General features: G+C 41.4%; 1 non-coding gene across 1 annotated transcript; it reads right to left on the bottom strand.

The window, feature by feature from the left end:
* Positions 1-1,993: 1,993 nt before the first annotated feature.
* LOC145396831 (5S ribosomal RNA) lies at positions 1,994-2,112 on the bottom strand. The gene has a single exon (XR_013896836.1). It is a non-coding gene; the product is annotated as a 5S ribosomal RNA (ribosomal RNA).
* Between the last annotated feature and the right edge of the window lie 7,784 nt (positions 2,113-9,896).

The following is a 9,896-nucleotide window of genomic DNA, read 5'->3' as shown; positions in this document are numbered from 1 at the left end:
AAAATTCGCAACAGTTTTATCGGTGATGACTTCCTTTGCTGCTAGGTCAACATGTCCTCTTGGTAGGGGATTCTCGTCTTGTTCCCCCTTGACAGCGAGAAATGTCCCATCGAATATTGCAAGTCCAGCTACCTCTTCACTCAGGCACCACTGGTGATTGGCGAGCTTTTTGCTAGCGACCATGGCAATGCTGGAATCAGGATAGGAGAGCTAGAATCACCTTAAGAGCTTCGACGTGGGTGATATCAAGTAAGTACTTGAAACTCACTTGAAACTCGTCCTCTCTCTTCATCTGTCGCGTAAAGCGTCGAGCTTTTCCCTTAAGGATAATACTGGTACTGCTTCACCTTCTTTTCCAGCTAAGAAATGGCATTCCACTCTACTGGAGTTGAGACTCGTGCCTCCTCCCAGATGCACATTGTTTCACGACCAACTTGCGTTGCTGCAATCTTTACTTTCAACTTTTCACATTGGTGTAACTTGAAATACCTCTGCAGGACATCTGCCCAAGATGGGAGACGATTTTCGGGTATCACGTCAACTGGAATGCCAATCAATCGCCATCTTTAAATCCAACAATCAATCAGTTCATCAGTTTACTAGTATCCTTTTGTCCACCCAGCAGGTGTAATCCGTTGTCCAGTTTGTGCTTCTCACTAATGAATACAAAAAAACATTTGCTTCAGCCACGTCCCATTCATGATATTGTTCTTTCTGTCCACCATCTCTCCAAGCAAGTTTCTACAATCTTTTACCGAAAACATAACTACATGGGTTTCCATAAACAGCCTTCTGAGTGATAATATTAAAAGTTCATAATTCCTGAGTATGCTGAATGTATTTTTCAAAGTTTCCATTCAGCTATTTTTATCACACTGCTGCTCTTAATCTGGCATCCTCCGTCTAGCAACTGTAGGCTATATCTCAGCCATCCTCAGGCTCCTATATGTCATCCTTCCTGGTGGTGAAAACAGACACCTTCATGTGGTAACAATAACCAGTTTTACAATCTCCCTAAACTCTCTGTGTCCCCAAAAGAAAGATGGTGGACTGCAAATCACATCCACTTCCTCTACCACTTGTAACACTGCTATCACTTTCATCAGTGCACAGTTTGAGTATTCTAAGTCAAATGCATAGGAATAAAGTTTTGCACCAGCGCAGTCGCAGTAAGCATATATTAACAAAACAAAGGATGACCTTGATAACTGCACCACCCCTGCAATTTTACATTGAGAATGAAAGAAATATTTGTGGGTGAGGCGGAGGAGCCAACACCAATGGCCCCTCCCTATACACTGGCCTGGCTGATGGTCTACTGTTGTGGAAAATTTCTTGTGTCTGGAAAAAAAAAAAATATGACGTTACCACCCCTGGGGGCAGTAACCCCCATAGGTGTCGTCATTGGGGCGTCCCACATTGCCTAAAACGTGGCAGGGGCGAACCTCGACCAAAATTAACAGTTTCGTGATCCTAGGTTAAAACCCATGACCGTGTTTTGGCTATGATCCTCCCTCTTCCGTGATGGCGGCCTTTGTGGGTCTCACCAGGTATAAAACGTTGTCGCACTAAAGATCTTCAATTAAGCAAATTTTATGTTCTTAAAAAAAAAAAAAAAAAAAACTATGGCACTGTCCCTCCAAGGGGCCGCTCTCCCCACCCCTCCCCTGCCCGTGACGGGTAGCCAACAGGGATCACACCCAGCCTAAAACGTACCGAGGCCAACGTCTACCAATATGACAAACAGATTAACAGACGACAGTCACGTTCGTTAGGGCCAGGCTTGCAGGTAATCTCTGAGAATTAATAAATCCTTCTAATTTCGTTGCTGTTTTTGACATACTGTAAATCCATGTGACTAGTCATGTAAATATTTTTCATCATCACCTTGCCAGACGCCATGTATCCCAAACGGGGTGGCCAAGGGCTTAGAGTTAATTGTTTTACAGGGAGGGGCACTAATCCTCCACCAACCCTACTTGACACGTAGGGATGCCAACAGCATCTGGTGTTCCCAGGCGGTCACCCATCCAAGTACTAACCGAACCCAACGTTGCTTAACTTCGCTGATCGGACGGGAAGCGGTGTACTCAACGTGGTATGGCCGTTGGCTGTATATAAATAATGTTCAAGTGTGTATGTGTACTTTTTATGTAAAGAAAGAAGAACAAGAGGCTGGTGGCCCAGAAAAGAAATTGTTCCTACCAGGAATAAAAATAAACAAAAGAGAACCACATAAAAGCTGAATTCACTTCGAAATAACAAAAACCATTGCACCTAAAATATTGGGAATCATAAACAAAGGGAAATACAGGCTGGGGAAGACAGATCCAGAATGGACCTGTTGCATCCATGCAGAACTCGGAGTTTCGATTGACTTTTGTTGTGTTGATATTGAGGTGCCAGGTCCCTGGTCCAATGGAGAAGAGATGCAAACAGATGGTTCAGAAGAACGGTAACCACCGAAAATCGCGACAACAGAGTTATAAAAGTACAACAGTGTGGCAGGGAAAGACAGGTTGAATGATAAGAAGATACGAGCTAATGAAAATAAGTATTCCATTCCACCTTATACGGAAGAGTTGCAAGTAGCAAGCTGCTCAAACATGAAAGCAGTGTTCAGACCAGGGCAAATAAGACCACTGTACAAAATCAACAGCTGCGCAGGAGTAAAGAAAGTACGAGGTCAGCTCAGCAAACCTAACTTTTTGAAAGTGGGTTTTGCAAGGGAGCTAATGTGTTGTTTCCATGACAGGTCGAGAGAGAGAGAGAGAGAGAGAGAGAGAGAGACTACGAGGTCTGTTCAGAAAGTATCTGACCTCATTTTTTCCTCACCAACCAGTTGGAGGAATGGGGAAAGACTGCGTTGTATATTTTACAATATTTGAGGGCATACCTGGTGAAGACTTTGGCGGGTCGAACATGCAGGAATTGTTGTCGGACACATTAAACGAACAAGGTTTCTTTTGCCTAAATAAGAAATAATCGCCCGTTAAGAAATCAATTGTGCCATAAACTCATCTCCTGATGCTGAAGTAAATGGCGTGAAGGACTCGGCGAGAATTGAGCAGAAATGTGACGCGTGAAGTCATCAGGGTATGAGTGCCTAGGGCTAGATGTATCAGAAGATTACTAATAAACCAGAGGGGCAGAATCGATGTCAAGACAAAAGCCTGGGGAACACCACTGGTGACATCGTTGGAGGAAAGACACTGGCTGTCAATTACATCTTCTTCAGAACAGCCAGAAAGGAAGCTCAAGATGAAAGCACAGATAAAAAGATTAAGAAAACTCTGTAAACAAAAAATTTGGGCCAAACTTGGTCGAAAGCCTCTAAGGTTGGAAGTGCATCGGCCAAGGTTTTACCAAAGTCCCAAAAGGAGGATGACCAAGCTTCAGTGTGTGTGTGTGTGTGTGTGTGTGTGTGTGTGTGTGTGTGTGTGTGTGTGTGTGTGCGCGTGTGTGCGCGCGCGCGCGCGCGCGCGCCCATTTATGCCATCCTGCTTAACACCCACATCCCACAAGCCGCCACTAAAAACATATAGCCCGGAAAAAATTACCACACACCCTTTTTACATCGGCCTTCAAGGACATGCTGCAACATCATCATTTTTGTAAATCAATCCATTCATCTGCCTCCCAACCACCCAGCCTCACCTACAGCCGCCACCCCTACTCCTCTATCCTCACCCAACCCAACCGCTCTCCGTCAGATAAAGAGTTAAATATTAAAATCGGCTGCAAGAATTTTATATTAACTTACCAGAAGTGTGGCTGGACGTTCCCACATTAATATGTGGCTTCGAGGGCGGCGGTGAGTCGGGAAATAGTTTACTGTGTGAGTGAATGGAGGGCTGGGTGATTGGCAGGTGGATGGATGGATGGTGGGGTGGATGAAATGTGTGTTAGGCTGGGAGAAAAAGGAGACTTTCTGGTAAATAATTGAAAAGACAGGCTGTTGGACAGTAGGATGACTGATTGCATTTATATTATAGAGGAAGTGGAGGTTTAATAACGACTTACTGGCTAATAAGTGGCGCAGTGGATGAAAATGCATTCTGTTCAGTGGAAGTTTTTCTGACATTGTTTGGAAAGGAGTGATGTTGCATGGGGTGGTTATTGTATGGTTAGGTGATGGAATAATTTTCGATCCGTCTGGATAATTAGGAAATTTTTTAGTGAATAAATGGATGGTTGAGCAGTGAGTGACTGAATGTGTATGTAGTACACTGAATATCTGTTAAGAAAAAAGAAGACGAACTGATGGATGGAATGTGTGATGACTGATTTGTGACTGAGTGCAGGAGTCATGGATAGACGAGCATTGGGAAACTGGGTGATCAGTTTGTACAACGTCTAAAAGTCTGAACTAATAAATGAATGGTATCATAGCTAAAGAACATGTTACTCAGAAGCAGCAAATACAAGGAGTGTTTGAAACGAATATTTCTTGAATGATCTGGTGGGTAACGGAATTAAGGTCTTGATGGATAAATGAAATTTTCTGTGGGTAATATTAACCCTGTCACTAAGGTGATGCATTATATTATTTACTGTTGCTAATTCCAAACAACTTTGGACGGTTTTTTCAAGCGGAGAGGTAAGTTTTATATATATATATATATATATATATATATATATATATATATATATCGAATGGGCCAATATATTTAGAGTGCATGTGTGTTTCCAGGAGTGAAGAAGAATGCTTAGATTAATGCCAGGTAGCTACACGAAAATCACTAAGATAGACATTAGTTTGCTGGTAAATCACAGTCTTTACACTCACTACGACTTGTAGTTGTCGCCTTTATAATCTATATCTCTATTTTAGGTTCGGGTAAAGAATATCACAATTAAAGGTCTCCTGACTTGCTTGGGAATAGAACTTCGGACCTCATGGTTGGAAGCCAATATGGTTCAGATTGCATCTCTGCCACCTTACTGGGGGAGTGGATGCCTTGAACATAATGAACACTGAAGTGCAATATGCAAAAATGGTTCGCTAAGGAACAGGAGCCACGACGTCCCCTGTGCTAATGAGATGTAACACTCTAAACCTAATCATAGGCCGACTGCCACCAAAGTACTCATCCCTATGGCACAGAACTCTTGCTGCTCTGGTGTCGCCATGAGGGTAGTGCATTTTATTCACGTCCGTCTTGATCTTTAAGCTTACACCGACAAAGAATTATATTGTCTTGGCTGATGTCAGATGAGTCTCATTACCACCAGAACAAACCGGAAGGTGATGATTGCCAGCCCTAAGCAGATGAAGCTTTGTCAGCGACAGGAAATGAGTTTCGACACTAAAAGTCATTTCTAAGTGTAGGTACTCCAGTCCAATATCCCACCCAAAAATAATGGCCCTGGCTTAATAATCTTTGGAGCCTTAGCATTTCGTGCAAGCAAGGTTGCAATTTTAGCACTTTTCATATTTTCTGTCCTTAATGACCTTTGACCCCTGACCTGGCGGATATAGGTCATGCATGTACGTAGCACACTTGTAGTACTCATTAACGTCTATAAGCATGCAGTCTCATTCGATTCCATCTACCCACTGTGGAGGTAGGGAACTAGAGATTCGCAGAATGGCCCACCAGAGGTACTGCTTCTCGATGGCGTTGCCAGTGACTAGGAATGAGTTTCAGCGCTAAATGTGATTTTATGTGGAGGTACTCCAGTACAACATTCCACCCAAGAATCATGGTCCTGGCCTAACAATTATCGAAGCCTTAGCATTTTGTGTGTGCATAGTCGTGATTTTAGCTATTTTCACAGTTTTCGCATTTGATGACCTTTGACCCCTGACTTGTACAATAGAAAATTATAATACTAGTCAGTGTCTATAAGCATGCAAAGTTTCATTCAGTTCCATCAAGTCTCTAGGGAACTAGGGGGCATTTCCGGTACTGTTTGCTAGGGAGGCTGAGGACAATTTTTGCAGGGTTGCCACTTGAAAACTAGAGGAGAGAGGGGAAGGTGGATGGCACACTTACGATAGGGAATGGCTTCAAGATTGCGCCTAAAGAAGTCATAGCTTTCTAAGCCCATTAGTAATGCTTCTACAACTCAAAACGTGAAAAGTGAGAAAAAAACGGGTTTTCGCCCGTTGCTAGGCAACGAGTAGTTGCCTAGCAACCAAAATCTTAACTAAGTCGTAGTCTGATTGTTGTTTCCAAGTCTAGGCGTAACTGGTTAGTTCTGAGGGGTAGAAGTGCCTGCCACAATTAAACAAGACAAGAAAAAATACAAGAAACAAACAAACAAACAAACATACAAAACGTGACTAACAATGAGGGCAGCATAGAGGTGGCCAATATTTACCGATATGTAAGAGTGAATATAATTATATCGATTTTCCCTTGAACTCGGTTGAAGACTTGCTTATTTTAATCTAATGAACACTTGACAACTTTACTCGTCACTGTGAAACCACCAAAGGTCTGAGGGTAGGGTTAAAGTAACACCATGCGTCTGGTTCCATTCTGTGCAACTGCTGAAGAAAATTTGTTTATTTACTCAAAGAATGACTTAAGGAACTTAACTGACTTTTACTCACTTATTTTTACTGAGCAATATAGCAGTAAAATATATATATTAGGATAATCAGAAAACATCATTTTCTTTGCTAGAGGGAATAGCTGGTCGTACTGTGAAGATGACTGCAAATGTGCCTGCACACTGTAAAACTGTTAACTTGGATTCGGCTTGTGTTATAACAAGCACTTACATCCTGGCCGAAAATGGCCAATGCAGTAAAATTTCTAGTATACAGGCACAGATGCGCCTGAGAGCTTGTATCTCTCTTGAATATTGGAAGCTACTTATATTGTAGACATTTTTTTACAATTTCTTATATGTATTTTAAAAGGATGCTTATTAATAAGAAGCGAGTATATTCTTAATATTCAAATAAAAGACAGGTAAGATAAAACAGCTACAGCTTTAGATAGCTCGTTAAGTGTTTTTGTTTGGGTTACTCAAGATGATCCTGAGACAAGATGTCTATCATTGGATGAAATTCGTAAATGATATCAAGGACACTTTCTCCTTAATATATTACAGTTACCCTTCAAGCTTTAGGACTTTCACTTTATATAATTGATGTAAACTCTACCCTATAATGTATTTAATTCTGTGCCATCTCCATGCGACTTATTTCAGCGTAGGGGAAACATTCCGTACACTAAAAATATGGAACAGTGTCTCTTTCCTCTTCACAACGACAGATAATTATAAAATCTGAGTAAACTCCTCTTCAGGGCCAGATGAGGCTCGGAATGTTAAGACAATATAGCCAACAATTGCTATCGACTGTTTTCTATTTCGAAACAGATTATTAAGTAAGATTCGCTCTCTCTCTCTCTCTCTCTCTCTCTCTCTCTCTCTCTCTCTCTCTAATTGTTAGTATTTCCGTAGCGGTAGAAACAGAGCGGCATAGAGGTCAAAGGTTTTACGTTCAGATAAGGTGCAAGGGAAATACAGGGCGATTCAAAAGCCAGGAGACATGGGGAGAATATATATATATATATATATATATATATATATATATATATATATATATATATATATATATATATATATATATATATATATATATATATATATATATATATATATATACCTAGGCTGCTTCCCCAAGGAAAGGGAGGTATATATATATATATATATATATATATATATATATATATATATATATATATATATATATATACAGTATTATATATATATATAAATATATAAATATATAAATAAATATATATATATATATATATATATAAATATATATATATATATATATATATATATATATATATATATATATATACACTGATAGTTTTACATCTTCAAATGTTCGAAATATTCACCGTGAACATCAAAAAACTGTTGCAAACGTGTCTCCCAGTTTTCTAGCTCTCGTCCAAGCATACAGTACTGGGAATAACAGTGGCGATTGCTTCCGTGTTCATCTCTTTCAAATGGACGATGTCATGTATTTTCTCCTGGTAAACGATGACTTTTACATGCCTCAGAGAAAAATAATTCAACGGTGTGAGATGACTTAAAACAAATGATTTTCCTTAAGTGTCCTGACCTTTGAATCACCCTGTAAAGAGAGAGAGAGAGAGAGAGAGAGAGAGAGAGAGAGAAAGAGAGAATAAAGATAATTATTCAAACAGTGTGAGAGAGAGATACTAAAAAGTGAACAGAGAAGAACAGAGAGAAAAAAAATGAAAGGATGGAAGGGTGGGGAAGCGGGATGGCTAAAATATGAAACAGGTTGAAAAGTGGATAAAGACAGATTTAACAACACAAGAAGTGAGAGATGATGACACAGATTTTATTTTTTGATGGACAGACGAGGTAGAGAGAGAAAGTGTTAACAATGTTACAAAAATAGATGATTTAGGAAGAAGGGAGGGAAGGATAGGACTAACTGTGAGGGAATGGATTTAATGATATGGTGAGAGAGAGAGAGAGAGAGAGAGAGACGTGTATGGGAAAATCGAATTCTAAACAATATAAATTCTTGCCTCTCTCTCTCTCTCTCTCTCTCTCTGTTCCTCATTTCCTGTCTCCTCTTCATCTTACTTGCCTTCCACTTTCTCATTGTCTCTTCACTGGTTCTTATATTTTGTCAGCTCGCTTTTTCTTCTATACATTTTCTCCCATTTCTTTCTCTCTAAATATCTTTCTTACCAACCACTCATATTCCCCAATCTCTTCCTATTCTTGTTCTCCTCCCTTCTTTACATTTCCCAGCCTCGCATACTTTTTTCCCTCTTCTCCAGTTTCTCTCTCCCCCCCCCCTTCTCTCTCCGCCAGACTCTCACTGCCTGCACTCCTCTTTCTCTCTGCCTTCCTTCCTCCCTCCCTCCCGATCTCTTACTTATTCCCATCAACTCTCACTATCTGCACATTCTCTTCTATCCCTCATTCCCCTTCCCCCTTTTCCTTGCACACTGTCTTTTATCTTTCCCAACTTCTCTCCCTCACCAGAACTACTCCCATTAGTAATTCCCCTCCTTCTTACTCCTCCAACCCTTCCCCACAATTCATCCCCATCTCAGTCTCCCATCTCTTCCCGTCCCTCTCCTTCCCCTTCTTCGCTCTCCTCCCCACCACGTCTCATCTCCCTTTATCCCCCACTTCTCTCCCCCTCTCCCTCTCCCCCCTCCTCTCTGTGTGAAAATTTTGGCATAAAACGAACAAACGACAATAAAAGACAATTGGACAAAAAGTTAGCTAAGGCCATAAAAGTGAGGTGGCCAGCACCGGACACACTAACTTGGCCCTTATGGTTCGAGGGGAAGTAAAGGGGAATGGGGAGGAGTAAATGGGTTATTGTAGGGGCTAGGAGGGGGGACGGGGTAAATGGGGGAAAGAAAGGGTTTTGGTGAGGGGGCAAGGGAAGTCTGAGGGCAGTGGAACCTCGATGTGAGATATATTTTAACTGGACTTCAGAATATATTAGGTGATTATTTTTAGTCATTCGGGACAGACATACACGCACAAGATCTTACAGAGCATGCCATTTTTACAGTCAAAAACCTACACACACACACACACACACACACACACACACACACACACACACACACACACACACACACACACATTGCACTGCACTCTTACACTCACAGCCATACACCTACATATACAAATACACACACGCACACACACAACAATGTACTTTTACACAGTCAAAAACCTACACACACACACACACACACACACACACACTGCTCGCTGGTGCAGTGGTAACGCTCTCGCCTGCCAACTGGTGGACGGGAGTTCGCGCCTCGCTCAGGTTGCGAAAAGTTTCACTGACGAAGTGGGTGGTTACTGTCCCCCTTGAGCAAGGGGACGGGTGTGTGGATGTGTGAAGGTCA

The sequence above is a fragment of the Coenobita brevimanus genome, chromosome 4 (assembly GCF_032717465.1).
Source record: "Coenobita brevimanus isolate Jiangsu-jjx chromosome 4, ASM3271746v2, whole genome shotgun sequence".
Taxonomy (NCBI): domain Eukaryota; kingdom Metazoa; phylum Arthropoda; class Malacostraca; order Decapoda; family Coenobitidae; genus Coenobita; species Coenobita brevimanus.
Note: the sequence above shows the minus strand (reverse complement) of the source record. Positions and strands in the feature narration are given on the sequence as shown.